At 34.4% G+C, this 25,579-nt stretch overlaps 1 long non-coding RNA gene across 2 annotated transcripts; it reads left to right on the top strand.

Moving 5' to 3' along the window:
* The first annotated feature begins 1,299 nt into the window (after nt 1–1,299).
* Nucleotides 1,300–13,242, top strand: LOC145279711 (uncharacterized). 2 transcript variants are annotated; one of them, XR_013868435.1, is made up of 3 exons: nt 1,300–1,773; nt 9,077–9,150; nt 12,523–13,242. It is a non-coding gene; the product is annotated as an uncharacterized LOC145279711 (long non-coding RNA). The 2 variants fall into 2 exon arrangements; XR_013868434.1 differs by lacking the exon at nt 1,300–1,773 and adding an exon at nt 5,427–6,088.
* Nucleotides 13,243–25,579: the final 12,337 nt, after the last annotated feature.

Below are 25,579 nucleotides of genomic sequence, written 5' to 3'. Positions count from 1 at the left end.
AAAACATGTTTTGATATTTGCAAAGTGTTATATATCATTAGAAAGCACTTATTCTGTTCTACAAAACAATGGTCATCGTTTTTGCTCATATAATTTTTTTCTCGTTTTTCAGAACCTTCAAATGGATTGTCAAGTAGATAAAAAAAAAAAAATCACATTTTCAATTCCTCCTTTTTGCCTTTAATCGATGTCAAAAAGCGAGTGAAGTGATCAAGGATATTTGTGCCGTATATAGAGAAAATGCTATAGCTGAGAGAACTGTTCGAGATTGGTTTACTGGATCCAAACACGATAATTTTAATCTCAGTGATGCTCCTTATTTCATAAAACCAATCAAGATAGATGAAGATCGAGTCAGGGTTCTTTTGAAGGATGATGGCCATCAGATATGTAAAGAATTAGGTGAAAAGATGATTATGCGATAATTTCACGCCAGTGTCAGTTGATGAGATTCACACAAAAACTTTGAACTTGGGTCCCACACGATCTTACTTTTGCCGTTAAAATTCTTTGATTTTCTTTAAAAAAAAAATGGCGGGAACTTCTGCAACAACCTAAGACTTCTCAGACAAACAATGAATAATACTAATTTTTCTATGCTATGTTATAGTTTATCCTTCTTGTGGGTTTTTTTTTCCTGCCAGATTCCATGACATAAATTCATCTGGTCTGGTGGTGTATCAAACTAAGTATTGTTACTTGAAATAGCATCAATAGGAGAAAGTGTATAAGCCTTTGTGTAACCATTTCGAATGGATTTCATTTGTGTTTCGAATATCATATTATTTTGAATATTTGGTCAAAGTTTATTTGTAGGGTGAAAGCATTCTCATGTCAAGTTGTCCTAACAAATCCATGTACAGAGAAACTGAAAACACATTGTCTAGTCGTCATTCAAATACTCACCATTACTCAGACTGTATTCTATCTATTGAATTGATGTTTATTGTTTCAGCTTTAACAGTATCTAAGTTTAGCTATTACTAGGGCTAGGACAACAACATATTCTTTTCATTGTTTTGACTTTCGAGTATGTATCCATTAAAATATTTTATATGCTTTTATATAGAGTGATGTGGTTTTCGGTTGATTAACCATGTTTAACAGTGTCGGATATATACTCGAGAGTCAAAACAATGATAAGAATATTCTGTTGTCATAGCCCTAGTTATTGCATGTCAAATAAGATTGTAATTCTATGAGGATCGTCTATGGCAAGCAGTTATTTTCAATGGTGTGGCTGCTTTTTTTGTGACGTCATTGTCAGTTGTTTGTATATCTACTTTCTTTTTCAGACATTCTGAAAATATTGCTGACATCTATTCTATGACGTGGAAATATTGATGACGTCTATTCTATGACGTGTGGAAAATTTCATTTTGTCACAAGAAATTTTTTTTTCAACATACAGGCGTCACATAGTAAAAGTAAATGTTTTTTTTTAATGTACACACATGTCATAGATAAATTTGACTTCCGTATTTATCTGGATGACGTCACAAATTTTGATGACGTCATGAAACAATGACTCACTTTTTATCACATCAGTAACAAAGTGAATGGATCCCACAGAGAATCTTTTTACTAAAATCGCTCCAGACAAGGCATGAAGCCACGATGCAAGAAGCTAACAAAACAAAAAATATATCACTTCAAGGTTAAAAAACTATCTAACGATAACTATTAGATGGATCAATTCAGACCAAGAAAACAGTAATTCTTCTCCCTTTATCAGTAGCATCACTCATGGAACGTGAAGATTAAAGAACAAAAGTGAGTATTACAAGACTGCCAAAAGTAATTTTTGCAGGATTGGTATACTAGTATATATTGGTATACTAGTATATATTGGTTTACTAGTATATATTGGTATACTAGTATATATTGGTATACTAGTATATATATTTGGTGATCCAAGTGGATCACGATGAGAAATAGTATCAGATTCTTTTTTTAGCACCAAACTACTGTTTTGTATTTCTCAGAATAACAGTCATGTCGACGAAAATATAATTTTGGATTTCTTGAGATAAGCCTGCATTGTTTCACAGTTGCAACGGACAAGGGAAAAGTCAGGGGTCAACTCCTACACGTTGCTGTCATAATTTGATGGATGAAACCTGAGGTTAGTCTGTGCAAAAGCGATCTAGGTCGAGAACACAATGAGAATATATGAAGATACGTCTAGGACAGAGTACGGCTTGGGTTACAACCAAACCACTGAGCAAGGGAAGTAAATGATTGGTAGGAGAGAGTTCAGTCCGGAGGTGGTTTACTGTGAGTATGCAGCCAATGAAATTGCTTACTGACAGAACTTGGCTGGGCAACACCGAGTTACCTTGCCTTAAGATAAATAACAAAATTATTGCTTTAGGTTTTTAAGTTGAAGTTGCCTTTGCCTAAAGAATTGCTTTTCTACACTACGAGGAGAAAAAACACTGTTTGCACCGGTCATTCAAAAACCTTAACACAATTGCCACTTTAGCAAGTCGAAGTTGGAACATGGGCATATATATTCTTTTTTTTTTTAAATCAAGAATATTTGTTTGGGTTGTTAATACCTTGCTTGTCTGTTTTTCTTTAATGTTTCTTTTGGTTGATGACCAATTCTCTGATTGACACTAGTTCTGGCTGTTAATCTGAGTTAAGACTGTTGAGTTGTCTCCTCTTGTCTATAGCTCAAAAGAATTTTGTTTAGAGTGATTTGCTTGTTGTTGTTGTAGCTTCCTTTGGAAAGATGGCGGTTTAATTTAGACCAGGTATCTGTAATAAGAGTAAATCAACACGAGTAGCAGAAAGTGTCTTCTTTTGTGTGATAAGAAATTATCTTGTTCAGCAAACGCTGAAACACATTTAAAAGAAGAATGGCTTCCTTCACAAAACATCCGCCTGTTTTGATAAATGAAGAAGCATATGCTGAATGGAAGCAAGATATAGGCGTATTGTCTGTATTTACAGACTTATATAGGGAGAATCAGAGCCCTGCTGTATTTTTATTACTACCACAAAATATAAGAGAATGTGTTCAACAGTTGACAATGATGAATATCGGTGGAACAAATAAAGAGAATATAATTATTGACGAATTGGACAAAATTACTTGCTGGACGAAAATATGATGGCATACATGTCATTTAAGGAATTTTATTAATATTATACGTTATGATACAAAAAAGCAACCGGAGTTTAATATAAATGAATTTTTGGTACAATATTAATTTCTGTATCAAAAATTACATCTCTACCAGATATCTAATTCTTATTCAGATATAAAAATGTCCAATCTTATGAAAGAGACATTGGGTATGGCAGTGTTGGACTTTGCTTGCTCACAAACTTTTATTGTAGAAATTTGGTTTAATATATTCTTTGATACATTAAATGAGATAAGCGGTGGTGGAAATTGGTATGTCTAACATAATATTTTGTTTTGGAAATGGAGTGGATGTAAGAACTATTAAAATAGTTAAATTTCCTGTAACAATAAGGGGTATAAGAGGTATCGAGGCTAACATTGTTAAAAATGCATTTTTGACAGACATATTAAACTGTGAACTTCCGGACAATGTAGTCTGCTACCGGCTAATTTGGAGGTTAAAAATGCATCAAACAGTCTTACATTGTGAAACCTTATAAAAGGGTGTTCTTGAGTGGAAAAAATTTCAAACAATTTTTACAGTTCATAAGTCACCTTCTCGGCTATATTTTGAAAAAAAAAAGTTCAATTTTCGTTCAGTAAAACAAAAGTTATAATAAAATCACTGTATTAAAAAATTCTCAGACTCTGTAAGGAACAGAGAAACGTTTTTTTTTTATTAGCTGTTGGTTACCATAGCAACCAAATCTGTTACGCTACCTCAAATCAGCTGGGAATGGTGGAGATGATGATGTGATAGAATATAAAAAAAATGTCACTATTAATTCACTGCTGTCTTGATCTGTCACTCTGCTGTACTGTCACTAATAATTCACAGGTAACAAGTGAAACAGAGAGAGGAAATATTTTTTAAAGCAAAGCCTAGAAAAATCATGGATTAATATAATAAATTTATAACTTAAAATATTGCAGTATTAATTAAGAATTGATTATATAATGTTGAATTGAATTAAAAAAAATTTTAATGCTGCAATATTGTCTTTTTCTTTTCCAGTTTTAACAACTAGTGCTTTTACTTTTCCATGTTTAAAATTTAACCATATTACTTTTCATGCTCGCATTTTCTATGTAATATATATATATATATATATATATATATATATATATATATATATATATATGTATATATGTATGTATATATGTATGTAGGTATATATATGTATGTATATATGTATGTATATATGTATGTAGGTATATATATGTATGTATATATGTATGTATATATATATGTATGTAGGTATATATATATATGTATATATGTAGGTATATATATATATTATTGTATGTATATATATATATGTATGTATATATCTATATATATATATGTATATATATATGTATGTATATATATATATATGTATGTATATATATATATGTATGTATATATATATGTATGTATATATATATATATGTATGTATATATATGTATGTATATATATATATATATGTATGTATATATATGTATGTATATATATATATGTATGTATATATATATATATATGTATATATATATATGTATGTATATATATATGTATGTATATATATATGTATGTATATGTATATATATATATGTATATATATATATGTATGTATATGTATATATATATATATATGTATGTATGTATATATATATATATGTATATATATATATGTATGTATGTATATATATATGTATGTATATATATATATATATGTATGTATATATATATATGTATGTATATATATATATATATATATATATATATATATATATAATAAATGGCTTTCACTGATTTTCTATCAATCTATATTTTTAATTTATTAAAACTGTTTTAGTTAAAAGTTTTATTTGTTTCCTTTTTTGTTTTGTTTTATTTATTTTTTCAGAATAAGCTGCAGTATCCCAAAGCTTTTGTGTTCTCATGCCCAAACGTTTTTTAAATCCATATAAGGATCAAAAACAAGTACTGAAATTAAAAAAAAACAAACTTTCAGAACTTTAAACTATACAGATCAGTAGACAATTAAATGTCTTTGCGTTTGATAAAAGTTATTTATTTTGTTATACATTGATTTTTCGACTGTTAACTGTGCACGATTGCTCCTTTGTTATCTGATAGTTTTGTTTGTCAGTTTTTGTCCGTTTTTATCAGTTGGTTTGGTTTATATGTTCATTTCATTTGACTTTTTTTTTTCTGTTATAAAATTTTCATATAGAGGATAAAACAATTAGAATTAAAAAAAATAAATTGATAAACAATATTTCATCTCATAAAAAATGTGCAAAATGTGCAATGTGATGATCTACGGAAGTGAAACCTGTCTAGAAAAGGTTAAGGATATGTCTTACATAGAGAGAAGTGATACGAGGATGATTATAATGGATGTGTAATGTGAGTCTAAAAGTCAATCTTAAATCTGGACAGTGTAGAGAGATACGTGCAGGAGATTTTGTTAGTTTGGTCACAAGATGACAGTGTTTAGATTAGTAGATATAGAACAGTTGAAGTAGCAGGGTCAGTGGGTAGGGAAAGCCTAAGGAAAATATGAAAGGAATTGTCATAATGGATTTGAGAGAAAGAGGGATAGATAAAGACTTGGTCAGAGATAGGTTAGTTTGGAAATCGATTTGTAAAAGTTGTCCAACATATGTCAGCATGTAAAACAGACATTAAAATATAATGGTGATGATAAAAAATAAACTTAATGTGACTTTAAAATCTGTGGATGTTCTGCAGAGAGTACACGAAAGCAGGTATAAAATTACCAGCAAGTTGTGCGTGCATACTGTTGCCAGGTGCAACTTAGCAAGTAGTTGCACCGCATGTCCATGCAAATGTTTTGACCTTGCATGCAAATGTCAATGCGACTATTGAAGGAATCAGTTGATCCCAGTGATCGATATAAGGTGAACGCTAAAAAATGTGAGGCCATTGAGCTGGGAACAGCAAGGTACGTTGCATATTTAGTAAAGGTTACATGTCTATTGAAGATTATATATTCAATAAAGGTTACGTGTTTTGTGAAGGTTACATGTTTTTTTTGTTTTTTGTTTTGAAGCCACTCAGGATAAGGGTTATTGCATGTACAGTACGATAGTGTTGAGATTTGATAAAGTGTCTTACTTAAGGGGGCGCTTCATCAGGAATTTGTTTATGTTAGACTTGAAGACATCCACGTTGTAGTCAGGTGGGAAACAGGCAAACGGAACAGAGTTCCACAGGCGTGCACTTCTAAGAAAGAAGCTTTGTTCATGGAATCTACGTTTTGGTTTTGGCACAGATAAAGAGTGGGGAAAATTTTTGACAGTGGTTTCAGCTAGACGGGTGTTTTTCATGAAAGACTGGCGAGAGGGGACCAGAAATTGGAGTTCAGATGAGCACTTGCCATGGAAGTAACAATAAAACAAAGACAGGCTCACAACATCTCTCTTGTCGGAGAGAAGATGCAGGGAAGAGAAAAGGGCATCCCCTACTAAGCCACGAAATCTATTTTGTAATCTAGCAGCTCCTGCCCAGATGTGGCAGCAGTACTCCATCCTTGGACGTACTTGGCTTTTATATAGATAGAGAATTGCATCAACAGTGAGATATCTTCTGGAGTGGTAGAAGGATCCTACCATTTTTTCAGCGACCTTGGCAACAGATTTGATGTACGTGTTCCATTTCAGGTCAGGAGTAAAGGTCAAGCCCAGAAGCTCATCAAAACATGGGGCTTCTCCTAGACGAGAGCCATCCATATCAATTGATGCCGGATGGGAATCAGAGCGTTGATGATGTAAAGATAGGAGCTTGGTTTTTGATGCATTAAAAGTAACTAGCCACCTCTTTTCCCACTATACTACGTGCTCGAGATCAAAGGAGAGAGAATCAGAGAGAACTTTGTCATTTACAGCCTTTGATGTGTTGCCATAGATGGTCATGTCATCAGCATAGATGTCAACGAATGATTTAAGTATGTGTTTTGGGAGATCATTGATGTAGATCAGGAAGAGAGTTGGGCCCAGGATGGACCCCTGAGGGATTCCAGTATTAATACTGAGGGCCTATGATTTCTGCCCATCAACCACTACTCTTATGAGCCTATCAGAGAGAAATGATTTAATGATTGAGAAAAAATTTCTAGTTATACCGTAGCTGGAAATCTTGTGAAGTAGGCCCTTATGCCATACCTTATTGAAGGCTTTTGATATGTCAAGAGAAATTGCCCTAGAGAGGAAGCCTTTGTCAAGAGATTCACTAATCCTATGAGATATAACCGTTAGCACATCTGCTGTAGATCTGGCAGAATAGAAACCATATTGCATGTCACTAAGAAAGTTATTTCTGCTGACGTGGTTGACTACTTCTCTATTTAATATGGATTCCAGCAACTTACTCATGACACACAGAAGACTTATTGGTCTGTATTGAAAGGGAGACGACTTATCACCTGGATTCTTAAATACAGGGCATACTGATGAGGTTTTCCAGGGTGTTGGGAAGCACTTCTCCTTAAGGCAATGCTTAAACAGTTTTGTAAGTATGGGGGCAAGTTTTGGTTGAAGGTTTTTCAGCATTATAATTGGAATGCCGTCAGGGCCAGTTGCTTTACTAGAATCAAGGTTCTTGATTAGCTTGGCGACCTCACGCACAGATATTTGTATGTTGCAGAGCATGTTGTCTGTTATAGGAGGAAATACCTTGATGGCCTTCGTCGCAAAGTGTAGAATTAGCTGCAAAGTTCTTGGCAAATAGTTTAGCCTTGTCTGATGCTGACGAGATGACCTCAGGTCCATTGATGATGGTTGGGATAGAATGCACGCTTCTGTTCAGGATCCTGTTTGCTATTTGCCAGAACTGGTGGGAACCAAGCCGCTGCTCAGCTACTTTGGATTTAACGGACTGAGCATATAGCTCTCTTGCATTTTTTATTACTCTTTTACAGTGGCTGCTGGCAGTACTGAAAGCAGCTTTAGTCTCAGTACATCTCTTACATTGGTAGCTATGGAAAAAGTGATTTCTGTAGCAGAGCACATTCAGGGGAGAACCGTGGCTTGCTGTTAGGTTTTTGTTGGAATTTTTTGGATGGAATGAATCGGTTTATGCCTACAATTAACCATTCGATCTGGTCTGATACTATGGAGGACACATCCTTTTTAAACATGGAATGCAGGGGTAGATCAGATATAAATGTACGGAAGCTATCCCAGTCAGCCGTAGAGTATCGATATACAGTATGGTGGAGAGGTACATCTGAAGACATTGCATTTCATTTTTATCTTAACTGAGTGGTCGGAAGATCCCAGAGGAGATAGAACAGAACATGAAAATAGCTCAGTGGAAGTTGTGAGAAAAAAGTCTAGAAGGCTAGCGTATTGACCGAAAGTATCGGGCACACAGGTGGGTTTGTGAACAATCTGGGTGAGGTCATAGGCAATGGCAAAATCATGACAGAACCTCCCCTCATTATCTGTCTTGTTCGAGTGGGTCAGCCATTCCACATTGTGGACATTGAAGTCACGACAAATGTGGATGTTAGCCGAAGGATGTTCAAGGTTATGCATTCATTAAGGGTTACTCATTCATTGAAGGCTTCTCATCTGTCCAGAGGTTTGTATTGTGCCTTCATCCTAGTGCAATCTGACTGCATATTAAGCAGAATTATTACAATGATCTCATATCAAGAATCATATAGTTCATTACAACATAAGGATTTAGAGCTAATTAGTATCTTTTATTTAAATTTTAATAAATTAAAAGTCGGCGACGATGAATACAGTTGATTTCATCTCCTTTCCTTGAGAGAGGAATTTTTAAGTGAATTTTACAGTACAATAATTTTATTCCTAAAAAATTTAGATATACTTTAAATACTTTTTTTTCAGTTTCTTTTTATTTTTTTATTTTTTTCAGTTTTTTTATTTTTATTTTTTTTTCTTCTTCTAATTTTTTGTTTCAGGGTCTGGCATTTTCCCTTGACCGAAATTTTAATATTTGTCACATCATGATGTTATGAAGATCCCAGACAAAATGGTAACATAAATCGTCTGTATTGGTAGAGACATTTACTGCACACACCATTATGATAAGAGGGATTCAAGATTACTCCCTCCCCTATAACTATGTCCCATCCACTGAGTCTAGGCCAGGGGTCTCCAAACTTTTCGAACAGGGGGCCATATTGCTGACTTTTTAGAGCTAAAATAAAATAAAAATTACATGAACATGTTTTATACTCTTTTGCTCATTAGCTTTGCTTTTTAGTAAAACTGGTTTTCCAAAACCTCATTTTTTAAAATTATTTTCGGAACAAAAAGAAAAACCATAACACTATTTTTATGCATTTCCATTTTTAAAATATTTCCTGAATATTTTTATGTTTTCTATAAGAGCTCCATAGGCTGGATTAAAGACTTTGGCAGGCCACATCTGCCATGCAGGCCGTAGTTTGGTGACCCCTGGTCTAGGCCATTGTTGAGATGGCTTGTTCATTGTCGGCTGAGGTATATTTCTGGTCTTGTGTAGTTCTAGGCGGTCCACCCTCCCAGACTTTGTCTTCTCCCTTTTAGAAGGGGGTTAGTTTATTGCTAATTGCCTAAAACGTTCCTACTGAGGTAATTTGACAGGGTTAACCAGGCATTATTGCATGTCAGAGTGCTTTTTCTCTCGAGCACTGGCTTTTCAAATCTCACTTTCAGACACTTGAGTAACATCATCCTGCCATGAGATAAATATTTCAGGATCCTATTATGAAGTTAATTCAAATTGTCCAACTTCAAGAATTTACTTCCCTATAGAAAATAAATAAAAACATCTTTATTTGATGTGCATACGCATATGAAAATATAATTTTTGCATACTTTGTACATCTTTCTTTGTTTTACATCTGAGCATTACGCCAGGGAGTAAATATAAAACTTTGCTTTGCGCACCTAAGTGTTTCTATGATAGGACCTAACCATCATCGTGTCTGAAGGCATCATAATGCTGAGTGGAATGTTATTTCTCTGTTGATGAAAAGCATCTTCACTGGTCGATCTCAACCCTCTCCCCTCACTACCACGTTGTGATTACAATCAAAAGTGCATGTCTGATATAGTTAACAGAGTTTGACATCAAACTAGGGAATGGACACAAATTTCATATAACTACAAAATAAAAGCAATTCTATTATTTTAGTAGAAAAAAAAAAATAGGCATATATATGTATTGTTGGGAAAAGAACTCAGCTGTACATGAATAACGTCAAATTTGTATTTTGGAATTAATTCTTCACTGTTTTTTTTTTTTTTTTTGATAGGTTCTCCAAGTTAATCTAAGGATTTTGGTAATTCTAGTCCAAACTTTGCTGGTGTTGTTATGCAACAGAGGACTTATTTAGCAATTCAGCGACTCAATACCAAACCTCAGTCTCGTGTCAACCAGCATAAATTCCCTAGGGCAATCGGAAGAGGGTCGCTTTACCATAAAATGTGGTTCGTCATATTGAGGCCGGCATCCAATATGATAATCCAGTGCTGCCTGGCATCCCTGATTCATTCTTTCTCTATTTCTAACTTCTACTTCTCTCAGTGTGTGGTGTTATACAAACCTGTTCACACACTCATATATCATCTAGCATTTCTATTCGCCTTTTCAACTACTAATCATGACTACCTACCATTCCCTGGCTTGCCTCCTCTCTCTAGTGACAACGTTGGACATATCTTTAGCAATTTGCTTTCTTTCCGTTTTTATAATTCTAAAACAGAATTCATTCAATTTTTATTGTCCACTTTTCTCTCAAGTTTGTGGATTCATTCCTTTAATTTCCAAGTGCTTATTCATTAACCTTGTTTTGTTGACGCTCTCACCTCAACCAACTCCATGATTTTATACTAACGAGTAGATTTCTGGTTGAGCTAGGAGAACAGATATTGTTAGTGTTACAATATTTTTGGTATATTAAGAGAATATGATCACAAATATTTGGATGATTATATTTATAACTAGGCGGTGATAAAAAATGAACTAATCAGATGCTATAACCAATTCATAAAATATACTGAATCTCTTTGAGTTCTTCAGTGGCAGTTCTACATCTTGACACAAGAGGACCCTTGTACTCTGTTGATCCTAACTGAATTAATTTTTTACCTAGAAAAGTTTCTTTGACTGGATTTATGCTGCCATTTTTTTTTTTTTTTTGGACAAATACATTTCTTTTATTTCAAGAATTGTTCCTCGCTCAAAAATATTTGGGGGTGGGGGGAGGTCATTTTTCCTCAACTTAATTTTCTCTGAGATTATTTCCGATTCTGCCTAAAATCAAAATAAAATACAATTTTCAATTGTGATTTTAGAAGTGTAGCATACTATTTCTTCAAAAGCTTTTAACACTCCTTTGGAGCCCGAAACATCCTATAACAAATAATGCTAATTTTGAGCATAAGGACATAAGGATCTATATATTAATATGATAGTGTATGTGTTATTTTCTGTGTCACGCTAACATCCAGGTCGTTTAATTGTTATGTATTTCCATTTCTAGTCATAAATAATTTTACCAAGAATTCTTCATAAGTTTTGGTTTTGGTTTCGATTATAGCTGATGGCACTTAAATCATCTATTTTTTTTTTTTTTTTGTAAATAATTTTATCAAGAATTCTTCATAAGTTTTGGTTTCGGTTTCGATTATAGCTGATGGCACTTAAATCATCTATTTTTTTTTTTTTTTGTAAATAATTTTATCAAGAATTCTTCATAAGTTTTGGTTTCGGTTTCAATTATAACTGATGCCACTCCAGTAATCTATTTTTTTTATAAATAATTTTATCAAGAATTCTTCATAAGTTTTGTTTTTTTAGTTTTAATTATGGCTGAAGTAATTCAAGTTATATATATATATATATATATATATATATATATATATATTTTTTTTTCATAAGTTTTTATTTCGGTTTTGATTCAAGCTAATGCACCCAGGTCATATGGATATATTTATTTTATTTTTGAAATCGCAACTTTATAATATATAAAAATCGATAGAACATTAACTCTATAATAATATGTACGAAATCTGCAAGAATTAAAATATCATATTTAAGCGTACTTTACGACCGGGCTTTGCTGGGCGTTTGTGCTAGCTTAGATAAATACTTTTGCAGTTTTAACAAAAAAGCTACAATAATATCAGAGCATCTCCATTTACCCTGAACATCTACAGAATGCCAACATTAATATATTACATATGAAAAAGTCCCCTGTGGAATTTCCACAGGTCCTGCTAGTTATGCATGAATATATTATAGTTGAATTACATCTAAGCAACAGTAAAAGACAAATATATTTTTAAAATTAAATTTTGGAAATTTTGTTTATCCACTTTTTATTGAATTGTTGTTTTTCTGTTTCATTTCTTTTAGATACTTTTTCTGCCATATTATCTGTTGATGGAAAGGGACACAACTCTTTCAGGAAATAACTAAAATGCATTTATTCAAAAATCTTCAGTGTGCCTAGAGTTGATGAAGAAACTGCCTGACTATTTTGGTGTTGTATATAAATGAATCATCAATTATCAAGGATAAGGGTTAATGAATTGAGTCGATCGACAGAGAATGATGATGAATATAATGAGAAGATTCACAATCTCCACATACCACCTACTTAAAGCAATAACTGATTTAGAAAGCAGCAATTGTTTCCCCTTTGTTAAAAACATATTTCACAGAATGTGAGAACTAAAAAACAAAATCTGGGGAAACGAACATCGGAAGACTCCTGAAAGTAAACCACTTTCTATTCTGTTCACTAAAATGGATGTTAATTTATTTATTTATTTATTTATTTATTGTGCCTTTTTGTGGGTCTAAATAAATCTTATATTAGTTTTAAAAGAAAAAAATCTCACATAATATGTAAAATGGCCACCCTCCCTATTGTTTGAACAAGTATGGTAGAATAGGCCACCTCAAATATTCATACATATATCTGAACTCATTAAAGTACAGAATAAAGTTTGGTACCAGAAAATACTATCACTGTTTTATGGGTTAGTCCCACTTGTAAAAAATAAAAGAATGATCTATGCTCCCTAGCACTAATTGTTTAAAAATAGTTTTCTTTTACTGCACTTAAAATGTTGGGAAAATAGTTTTTTTTTTTTTTTTTTTTTTTTAATTTTTTTTTTTTTCTTCATATGCAAAAGGAACACTATAAAACTGAGAATTTACAGAACATCATAAAAGTGAGAATATAAAATATTCATAGCTTTTCACTGGTGAACACTCGTTAAACATGCACAGAACAAAGGAAATACCATTTTATATTCAAATCTTTTATTGGCTACTCCTTTGTTTGGCTTACTTCAAATATGTATACTTAAATCTTAACTCATTTGTTAAGTGCAGAATAAGGTTTCAGACCAGAAAATACTGTAACTGTTTTAAGTATTAGCTCTACTCATGAATTTTTTTTTTAAATGCTCTGTGTGACTAATACTGAAATTTAGATGAATTTTACAACCTGAAGAGCCATATCCCTTGCATGCGAAGAGGGCAAGGCAAAAAACAACTAAAACATCCAAAAAGAAAGACGCTGAATATGCATGTAAGGGAAAGGAGACAGGAAGTCATTCTTTAATAAAACAAAAGTCATTTAACCCCCCTACCCCATCATGAATTATTCAAAAATTTTAACCTTCGTGTCAAAATTAACACTTGAATCTTTTAGTGGGAGCTGTTATAAAGAGTGAAAAGGAAGGCAAAGCAAAACGAAGGAGAGAAGAGAGAGGGAAAAAGAATTATAAAAAAGAAAGAGGTAGAAAGAGAAATAAAATGTAGCCAAATAGTTAGGTGAATATAAAGAGGTAAAGCTCTAGTAATTTGGTAAAAATCATCTTTTTTTATGTAAATAAAAAAAAATCAAAACGTAGATTCCATGAACAAAGCTTCTTGCTTAGAACTGCACGCCTATGGAACTCTGTTCCGTCTGCCTGCTTCCCACCTAACTACAACCTGGATGTCTTCAAGTCCAACATAAACAAATTCCTAATGAACCGCTCCCTTAAGTAAACACTTCACTAAATCTTCACACTAATGTACTGTACTTGCAATAACCCTTATCCCTGAGTGGCTTCCGGGCCTTGATAAGTAGTGACCACCTTGTAAAAAAAAAACAAAAAAACCCACAGATTTTGACAAAAAAACTGATTCATGGGAGATTCTTGTGATGGGCATGTGCAGAATCACCCGAAAATTATTTATACGTGCTCTCATTAAATACCCCTTCAAGTATGAGCATGCACTCATCCAGGAGGGAGTTAAGGACGACACTCAAGTCATTTATCAATGACTTCATAGGTCGACCTTAGTCTGTGTCAACATTATCGTTTAAGTTCTAGTATTCATGTAACTGGTCAATTCCATGTTGAAGTTATGGTTCAAATTCATATTGGCATCACTGGTCGAGTTCGTATTGGTTGAGTATGTTCCCCCCCCCCCAATTCTTTTTTTTTTTTTTTTTTACACTTCTAAGGATTGAAGCATAAATCCTCTTTCAGATTAAAAAAGGGGTAATTCTTTAAAAAAAAAAAAAGCAGAGAATTTACCTCCATGATAATTATTTCTGAATTCATTAAATTTATTCATTTGAAATTCTGCATAAATGTTACATATCAGGAACCCTACGTCTTTGACAAGGTTCACACTGAGTGCATGATAACCCAGATCTGTAAAAGAGAATCATTCCCAGGGTTGAATAAAATATGGATGACGTAAAGTTGAGGCAAGGGGGAAACAGGTCAAATGGTAGACAAAACAAGAATCGAATGATGACGAATGATGAATGATGTCACGTTTTTCGAGTTGAGAGAAACAAAGGTTTTCAAATGAGACACTGCCAGATTCCATGAACAAAGAATCTTTGCTAGAACTGTCAGCTTATGGAACACTGTTTCGCTGGTCTGCTTCCCAGCTGACTACAATAACGTAGCCTTCAAGTCCAATGTAAACAAGTTCTTGTTGAATCGTCCTCTTAAACAATCAGATTTTAATCAACTTATACCATTAATGATTTACTACACTACCCTTATCCTCGAGTAACCTTCGGGCCTTGATTAGTGGTGACTTCCTTGTGAAAATAAAATGTAGAAAACTGATAATCTCAGCAAATGTTATCAATGTCATTGTCCGTGCACGTCACTCATTTCAGTAAGTTTAAAAGTTAAGTTAAAAGTTAAGCAGTAAAAAATTAGCTAAGGCAACCTTAGTCTCTATTTTTTTTTTTTTTTTTTTTTTTTTTTTTTATTCAATTTTCACCCCAAACAAGGCACAGCGCCACTTTGAAGCAGGGGGCTACTATCAGGGACTTAATTAGCGGGGTCATTATGAAGGGAGATGAGTAGAAAGATGTTTGTTGACATTACACTTGAACTTCTGCATATCGTTGCAGTTGGGAAAGCAGAATCCCGGAAGGGAGTTCCAAAGACCCGCAGTTCTGGGGAAGAAACTATTGGAGTAAAAGTCTTTCTTGCACCTAGGGATCTCTACTGTAAAGGGATGAGACTTAGTAGCTTGTCGGGTTTGTCGGGGGTAGTTACGTCGGGGAGGTACAAGTGTTTGCAGTTCGTCAGAGCATTCACCATTGAAGTATTTGTAGAACAGGCAGAGGGATGCAACATCTCGTCGATGGGACAGAGACTGAAGCCTAGATGACAGTTCAGGACCTATCAGGTTGGCGACTCTCTTTTGAACCCTGTCCAGGAGCGAGAGACAAGAAGCAGATGCACCAGCCCAGATGTGACAACAGTACTCCATACATGGGCGAATGGTTGCCTTATAGAGGTATAGGATACTGTCAGGCGTAAGTAGTTTTCTAGCATGGTAGAGGGAGCCAACCTTCCTTGCAGCAGCCTTGGCAATGCTCTCAATGTATCTATTCCAGTTCATATTCCCTGTAAACGTTAGGCCGAGGAGTTTAAAAGAAGTACTTTCAGGTAATGTGTTCTTGGCCATTGCTATTGGTGGTAGAGAAGGTTTCTTGTAGTTATTGAAGGAAACAAGCTTAGTCTTAGCAGCATTGAATGTGACCAACCATTTTTGTCCCCATTCCACTACGGATTGGAGGTCATCCTCTAGTGTTTCTACCATTTCCTTGGATATGTGTTCATTTGTTTTCCCCTCATATCTGTTATAGAGAGTGGTGTCATCGGCAAATATACCCATCTCTGAAACAATTTTATCAGGGAGGTCGTTTATGAATATCAGGAATAATAGAGGTCCAAGGATAGACCCCTGAGGTACTCCTGCATTTATGTCGTATTGCTTGGATGTACGACCGTCGAGGACAACTTTGATTTTTCTATTACTTAAGAAGGATTTAATTACATTATGAATCCTTCCAGTGATTCCATATGATCTAATTTTCCTTAGAAGACCATCGTGCCATACCCTGTCAAAAGCCTTAGATATATCGAGGGCCACCGCTCTACCCTCCCCTGTTTTATCCAATGAACGGTATATACGTTCAGAAACTACAGTTAAGATATCTGCTGCTGAACGGGCTTGCCTGAATCCATATTGTTTGTCAGTCAGGAGTTTAGCAGCTGTTAGGTGCTGGACTAGGGCTTGATTAACTAAGGACTCAAATATTTTGGCGAAAAGCGGGAGGAGGCTAATGGGGCGATAATTTAGTGGGTCAGTTCTTTCACCAGAATTCTTGAAGACTGGTACCACAGAGGCGGTTTTCCAGCAGTCGGGAAAACAAGATTCGTTAAAGCATTTATTGTAAAGTTTGGACAGAACTGGAGCAACCTCGGCAGAGCATTTTTTTAATAGCACACCCGGGATGAGATCTGGTCCACACGCTTTTGAGGTGTCTAGGTTTTTTATAATAGCATGTACCTGAGAAGGGGTGATTTTCAAATCGTCTAGTAAGGCGTCTGTTCGCAGAGGAAAATCAGGGAGTGAGTGGTGTACCGAGTTCAGTGTGGAGTTTGAGGCAAACCGACTGGCAAGCAGATTAGCCTTGTCAGTTGCCGTGCAAGCAACCTCATGATCGTTTGATAGTGGGGGAATAGTTGACTGTCCATTATTTACTACGCTGTTGTAGATTTTCCAAAAATCCCGGGTTCCTAATTTCTGTGCTTCGATGCGTTTTCTGGTGGTTTCAGAGTAATCTGTCTTAGCTGTCTCTATCACTCTCTTACAATTATTTCTAGCTTCTATAAACTTCTGTTTATTTGAGCTGGACTTATGTTGGTTGGATCTGCGGAATGCATGCTGCCTTTGACAAATGGCAGCTGCACAAGCAGAAGTAAACCATTGGGGGGAGTGGGGCTTGCTATAGAATTTCCGTGCGGGAACATGTGCTTCAATAGCAGTTTTGAACCATTCAGTGGTCTCATTTGCACACTGTTCCGCTGGAAGAGTAAAGATATTTTGCCATGGGGCATCTTTGATGAGCTCCCTGATGGCTTCCCAATCAGCCTTTTTGTAATACCTCGTTGTTTTGAGTAGTGGGTCTTCAGTTTTAGGGCGAGAATTTAGGCTGATTTCTACCATTATCACAGCGTGATCAGCATTCCCAAGTGGGCTGTGGGCATTTGTTGTACAGTCATTGGGAACCGTTGTCAGAAAGAGATCTAGAAGTGAGGCATGTTGATCTTGCTGGTCTGGGAAACGTGTCGGAAATGTAACCAACTGTTTCAATTCTCCCCAAAGAAAACATTGAAAAGAACTCAACGAACGTCTCCTTGTGTATTACTTTCTGCATAAAAAAGAAGCTTATTGTATAGCAACTACTAGATGAAACGGTGACAATGAAAAGAAGTGACTAAAACAGAAGTGGAAAAAAGAGACCAGATATAAATGTATGCATAAAGAAGTTGGGAGTTTTGCTATTGAAAATGTTACATTATGATATGAAAATGTTATAGTCTAGTACAGGGATCACCCAAGTTTTCAAACAGAGAGGGAGACACATTGCTGACTTGTTAAAACTACGTAAGCCAAAATAAAAAAATAAAAACAATGACCTGGACATGTTTTTTATACTGTTTTGCTCATTGCTTTTTAGTGAAACTGGTTCTTTGAAACCTCATTTTTTTAATCATTTTCTGAACAAAAAGGAAAGACCACAACACTATTTTCATACATTTTCTTTTTTGTATATTTTTCTGAACATTTTTATGTTTTTATAAGAGCTCTGCAGGCTGGATTAAAGACTTTGGTGGGTTGGAACTGGCCTGAGGGGCGATAGTTTGAAGATTCCTACTCTAGTATATATATATATATGAGTAAACAGTTAATAAAATATGTTAAAAAAACACTTTGAAATGAGTTAAAAACATATTTAATCTGAAAAGGAAACACTAAATAAATGGATAGTCCTTAATCCGCGGAGTTTCGAAGAAATACTCTCCTTCTCATCAGAGGGTAGGAATTAGCAAAATGCGGGATCGGATTATGCATGCAGAAGTATTTGATGAAACAACAAGTAAGTCAAAGATCTTACTTGAAAACAAAATAAGTTAAGCAGATGGAATATGGTAAAGAAAAAGGTGATTACACATCAATGGATAGTCTGGTGGAAGATAAAAAATCCAGTGACGGTAAAATCCAAATGTAAAACTTCAAGAAAGTTAAAAGAATTCCATTTGTACAAGTAAATCCAAAGACATCCCGTAATTGGAAGAAGATGGTCCATAATAATCCAAAGGCAGAAATCCATGGAATAATTCACAAACATGTGTACAAGGAAAAAAAATAATATTAATAAAAGAAAAATAAGATGTGTTTTTCACTCTACTTCCGAGACATAACTATAAATAAATATATATATATATAAAGTTTGGAGCAAATTAAGGTCAACTAGTTGAGTGTCATACATAAATGGATAAAGAGTATGCATTTTACAAACTAAGATTTATCATATTTCTGAATTTAAAATTCACTTGTAAGTGGCAATCTTCTGGAGAATGGAGGCTCAATCATAAGTGTGGGAGATGTTCAGAATACAATTGTGAATTTCCTAGGACTTCCATCCACTCATGACTGACCTAACAAGAGTATGCTACCCACCCCACTCCCGTCTATTAAATAAAAAATATTTGCTCGAAATTCTGTGCAAATTCCGAAGTCCAACAGAAAGATTTCTGAGTTTGTTAAAATACAGCTAAAGAAGTCCGGTGGTTACATCAGCCAAAACATTGTGAAAATTACAACTAAGATGAGAACAGTAGTCTGAATAATTCAAATAATAAGATTTAGCAATTTTTAAGTTGAAATAGATGAAAGCTAGTACGAAATGTCATCATAATTCATTAAATTCTTATCTTTTTGACAGCAAGAAATCTTAACTTTTGTTTCAATTACAAAGTGCCATAAATCTATTGTAATATACGTTAGATCTTCATCTTTCATCTGATCTTGCATCCCCTCAAATTCTATCTCCAAAAGATGATTTAATGATATATTTTATGTACCCTGATGTGAGTTTGATTTTAGGCAAGCTAGGGTAATATATTCTGCATATCTATATATATATATATAATTTCGTGTTCCTGTTTATTTGTTCACAATTTGATTAATATGTACAAAACGTGTCTTACTTTAATCTTTCAGTTATTTCTATATATAATATGATTCTTGCAAAAATATACAATTAAGAGATCACCTTATTTGCATATGACATTAAGAAAAATTGATTTTACTAAATAGCAGTATTTTAGTCAATGTTTTTAGCGAAAGAATTGTTTTAAGTATTCTATTTAAAATAGTTATTTAATAAACTTTAAACAACAATTATATTGATAATATATTTAATTTGATTTATTTGGAATTATTTAAAAATTAAAATGTTTAAAAAGGATGTGTCCTCTATAGTATTAGACCTGACTGAATGGTTAATTGTAGGTATTGACCATTTCATACTCTCTAAAAAGTTTCAGCAAAAACCTAACAGCCAGCCATGGTTCTCTCCAGAATGTGCTGCTGCCATTGCGCACAGAAATCACTTTTTCCACTGCTTCAAACGTAATAGATGTATGGAAACTAAAGCCGTTTTCAGGTCTGCCAGCAACCATTGTAAGAAAGTAATAAGGAACGCAAGAGAGTTGTATGCTCAATCTGTTAAGTCCAAAGTAGCTGAGCAGCGGCTTGGTTCCCACCAGTTTTGGTAAATAGCAAACAGAATCCTGAACAGAAGCGTGTGCTTCATCCCAACTATTATCAATGGACCTGAGGTAATCTCGTCAGCATCAGACAAAGCCAAACTCTTTGTCAAGAACTTTGCAGCTAATTCTACCCTTTGCGACCAAGGCCGCCAACCCCCAATATTTCCTCCTGTATCAGAAAACACGCTATGTGATATACGTATATCTGTACGTGATGTTGCCAAGCAAATCAAAAACCTTGATTCGAGTAAAGCAACTGGCCCTGACGGTATTCCAATTATAGTAATCAAAAAACTTCAACCTGAACTAGCGCCAAAACTGTTTAAACATTGTCTTAAGGAGAATAGTTTCCCATCTCCCTGGAAAATCTCATCAGTATGCCCTGTATTTAAGAATTCAGGTGATCGCTCATCCCCCTCTCAGTACAGGCCAATAAGTCTCCTGTGCGTCATGAGTAAGTTGCTAGAATCTGTGTTAAATACAGAAGTAATCAACCATCTCAACAAAAATAACCTTCTTAGTGACACTCAATATGGTTTCCGTTCTGCTAGATCTACAGCAGATGTGCTTACAGTTATATCGCATAGGATTAGCAAATCTCTCGACGATGGCAATCTTTCTAGGGCAATTGCTCTTGACATATCTAAGGCCTTTGATAGGGTGTGGCATAAAGGTTTACTTCATAAGATCGCTAGCTATGGTATAGCTGGAAATGTCTTCTCAATTATTAAATCATTTCTTTCTGATAGGTTCATAAGAGTAGTAGTTGAGGGGCAAAAATCAGAAGCTCACAGTATTAATGCCGGTGCCCCTCAGGGGTCCATCCTGGGCCCAACTCTTTTCCTGATCTACATTAATGATCTTCCAAATTACATCCTTACATCATTTGTAGACATTTATGCTGACGACACTACCATTTATGGTAGCACATCTAAGACAGTAAACCACCAAATTCTCTCCAATTCTCTCTCCTCTGATCTTGAGCACGTAGTACAATGGGGAAAGGAGTGGCTAGTTACTTTTAATGCATCTAAAACCAAGCTTCTCTCTTTACATCATCAATATTCTAATCCACATTTGGCATCAATTGAAATGAATGGCTCTCGTCTTCAGGAGGCCTCAAGTTTTGACAAGCTTCTGGGCTTGACCATTACTCCTGATCTTAAATGGAACACGTACATCAAATCTGTTGCCAAGGCCGCTGGAAAAATGGTGGGATCTTTCTATCGATCCGGTAAATATCTCACTGCTGATGCTATTCTCTATCTATATAAGAGCCAGGTACGTCCAAGGATGGAATACTGTTGCCACATCTGGGCAGGAGCTGCTAGAAAGGACTTGTCCTGCCTTGAAAGAGTTCAAAATAGACTTCGTAGCCTCGTAGGAGATGTCCTTTTCTCCTCCTTGCAACCTCTATCTCACAGAAGAGATGTTGCGAGTTTGTCTCTGATGTATCGTTATTTTCATGGAAAGTGTTCAACTGAGCTTCAATCTATGGTCCCCCCTCGCCAAACTTTCACAAGAAACACTCGTCTAGCTGTAAACACTATCAATAATTCCCCCCACTCTTTATCTGTGCCTAAACCTAATCGTAGATTCCATGAACAAAGCTTCTTTCTTAGAACTGCACGCCTGTGGAATTGTCTTCCGTTTTCCTGCTTTCCGGCTGACTACAATATGGTTGTGTTCAAGTCTAAAGTAAATAAGTTCTTGATGAGCCATTCCATATGAGTTATCAAATTTACCAAAGTTTCATTACTAATGATTACTATATTGTCCAATTTCTACTGTACACTCTTTAACCCTTATCCTTGAGTGGCCTCTGGGCCTTGATAATGTGGTGATGCCTATGTAAAAAAAAAAAAAAAAAAAAATTATTATTTCCAACAGCGACCTTTTTTAAAAACATTTTTAGAGTTATTTGCCCCTAGATGCCATGCATAAAAAAAACAAACGAAAAGCAAATCGAAAATTTCCTTTATTTAAAAAAAAAAAAAGCCAGTAAAAAAAGTGCCCTTACAAAAAAATAAAGGTAAATGTATAATTTAGCAGCGTAAATTATTTGACAGACAAAAAAATTATAAAAACTATTTATTTTTATATAAAACATTATTAGACCCAAAGGTTGAAATAAAGCAAGAAAAAATATTCATTTTTATGTTTTTTTATCATTTTTTATTAGACTAAATGTGCACGCCTTACACGTTTAAAATTTGGCCTTTTTTTTAAGGTTTGACAGATTGGCCTTTTTAAGGCCAAATTTGGCCTTTTTTACGTTCTTTTATTACAAAAAAATATGGTGGCTAGAAACATAGTTCATGAAAGCTTAAAAAGGGCCAAACCTTAGAAAGGCCAATTTTTAAAATCAATATAGCAGCCTCGAATAATAAATATAAATGATGAAAAAATAATAAAAATGAATTTTTTTCTGGTTTTATTTCAGCCTTTGAGTCTAACAATGTGTTTTATATAAAATTAAATAGTTTTTATAATTTTTTGTCAGGCAAATAATTTAAGCTGCTAAACTACACATTTACCAAAATAAAAAATAAATGCATGCATTAACGTTTATAAACGTTATTTTTTTAGGTTCACAAAATCATGAGTTTTCTTAAAACATTGATCCCTTCTGCCGAAATATCTGGTGGAGAGGGTATCAGATACTTCTTTTTGGGGGCGATTACATTTACATGTTTTTATCTTCACTTCTATTTTTGAAATTGTTGTGGGGGTATCCATGTTACCCATGATGAAAATGATTAGTATAGCAGGCGTGTTTCAAACAACTTCATGTCAACCCAGGCAACGCCGGGTACTCATGCTAGTATATATATATATATATATATATATATATATATATATATATATATATAAAATAAGAATTACAATTAAGTTTACCAAAATAGCAAACTTAAAATATATTATAAATATTAAAGACTTAAACCAACTTTTCTTGGATTTTACCGTAATTGGATATTCTACTCGTCACCAGACCATCCATTCACGTGAAATCATTTTTCCTTTTTCCCCCATTCCCTCTGCTTCACTATTTTAACCAAGTATGCTCTATGGCTTACTTGTAGTTTCACTAAATACTTTACAAGCAAAATCCAATTTCACATTTTGCTGATTCCTACCCTCTGATGAGAAGGAAATATTTTTTTCAAAACTCTGCGGATTAAGGACAATCCATTTAATTTGTGTTTCCTTTTTGAAAATTAAATATGTTTTTAACTCTTCTTAAGGTGTTTTTAACATGTTTTATTAATTCTTTGTTCTTTATATATATATATATATATATATATATATATATATATATATATATAATATAAAGCTGAATGTCTGTGTGTGTGTGTGTGTGTGTGTGTGTCTGGTCACGAATAGGCTCCTATATGGTTGACTATTTTAAAAAACTGATTACATATAATGATAGAAGATGTATCGAGACACAGGAATGGGTATGTTTGATCTGGCATAATGATGATTCATTAAAATTGTGGGATCTGCGTTCACGCCTGGTCCACAAAGTATGGAAATAAAAAATTTTAAAATTAAAAATACAACGTTTACAAGTGTTTTTGATATAGATGTACATAAGAATACTTTGATAAGTATGTTTTAACTTAAATAGGGATGGTATAATAAAATTGTGGGGTCTGTGTTCGCGCCTGGCCTCCATAGAATGGAAATAGGCATAAACTTTAATAAAGACTTTTCATATCTATCTGCGTAAGTATACTTTGATAATTATGTTTCAGTTTGAAGAAATATGGTATAATAAAATTATGGGGTGTTCGTTCGCACCTGACCTCCATAGAATGGAAATATGTCACAAAGTTTAACAAGGTTTTTTAATATAGATCCACAGAATATTGTGATAAGTGTTTCAGTGTGAACAGATATTGTATAATAAATTATGAGGTTTATCCATTTTATTTTTACTTTCATCATATTTTGCTTTGGTTTTGATACCCCCAAATTCGAAGCTATCTCATTACAACCCTTCCTTTTCATAACCTATCATACTTTCATAAATCAGTATGTAGGCTGTTTTTGAACCCAGTCAACGACGGGTACTTTTGCTAGTATATATATAGGACCCAAGCAAAGCCGGGCTGAACTGCTAATGTTAAATAAAACTATAAATATGCAAAAATAAAATGTCATTCCTGTTCAAGCTTACCATTGAACTACTAGATGTACTGTAAAGAGCCCGAAAGTATTTGGGTCTTAAAACAATATATCCACTTCATGAACAAATTCAAGCAAGAATTTTTAAAACATTTAGCTACCCTCTATACAACTGAACTGTTTAAATGAAAAAATGCTGCGCACACACACACACACACACACACACACAATAAATAGGAAACGTTTAGTGGGCGAGGATGCTTGTGATCGATACCAGCTTTTTACAGAGGCAAAAAATAGGCATTCCTTTTTTGCAATGATCAATAAAAATTGTATTAAATTTAAAAGGTAGACCTTTATTGTTAATTGTCTCGCTTTTTCAAGGAACAAAAAACGGTAAGATAAAATATCTTTACACCCTCACATAAACGTTGAATACAGACCTGTCTCCAAATCTAATGCCTCTTCCTGTCCCAGAGAAGCAAGGACAGAAGGCTTTTGGGGGTTGTTACAGGCAGCGAAAGTACAGCTAACCGGTAGAGGATGAGAGGAAAGATTAAGTGATGCACATCTCTGTTTTATCCCTTAAAGAGAGTTTCTTTTGAAGCCTTGTACCTCCAACCAATTCCTCTCCAGCTGGAGATCTCATCCAATGTGCCAAGGATTCAAACTGAGTCATCCATCCAGCAAAGAGGAGCTGAAAAAGTGGTGACACTGCTCCAGGTACCCAATTATAAACCGACTGACTTGCTGCGATTTATTTTGGTTTTTGTGATCGTTTCATATGAGAGCGCCTCTGTCACCACTTCAATGTCTTAGAAGCCCGACACAAAGACAGTGATGTCATTGGAAAATGCAGAGACCCTGGCTCATGATCCATCAGGCAATGCGATTTCACATAGGACTGGACTTGAATTTTGTTAGCTTGCAAAGTAGCGACTCCAACAAAAGGATGTAGAACAAGGGTGATAGCAGACATCCCTGACGTACTGAGCAAAGGATTGCAAGCACTTTCCAATGACTTACAGCACTGTTGTTGGTGCATGATACAGAATGGAGATCTATTTGCAGATTAAAAACAGATGCAATGATCGATCCTATTGAAAGCTTTGGACTATAAATTTATTAGCGCAGCTACCATGTCATCTATCTCTTCCTCTAGGATTGTATGGATC

Source organism: Euprymna scolopes, chromosome 7 (genome assembly GCF_053919585.1).
Source record: "Euprymna scolopes isolate OS-2025 chromosome 7, ASM5391958v1, whole genome shotgun sequence".
Lineage (NCBI taxonomy): Eukaryota > Metazoa > Mollusca > Cephalopoda > Sepiida > Sepiolidae > Euprymna > Euprymna scolopes.
Note: the sequence above shows the minus strand (reverse complement) of the source record. Positions and strands in the feature narration are given on the sequence as shown.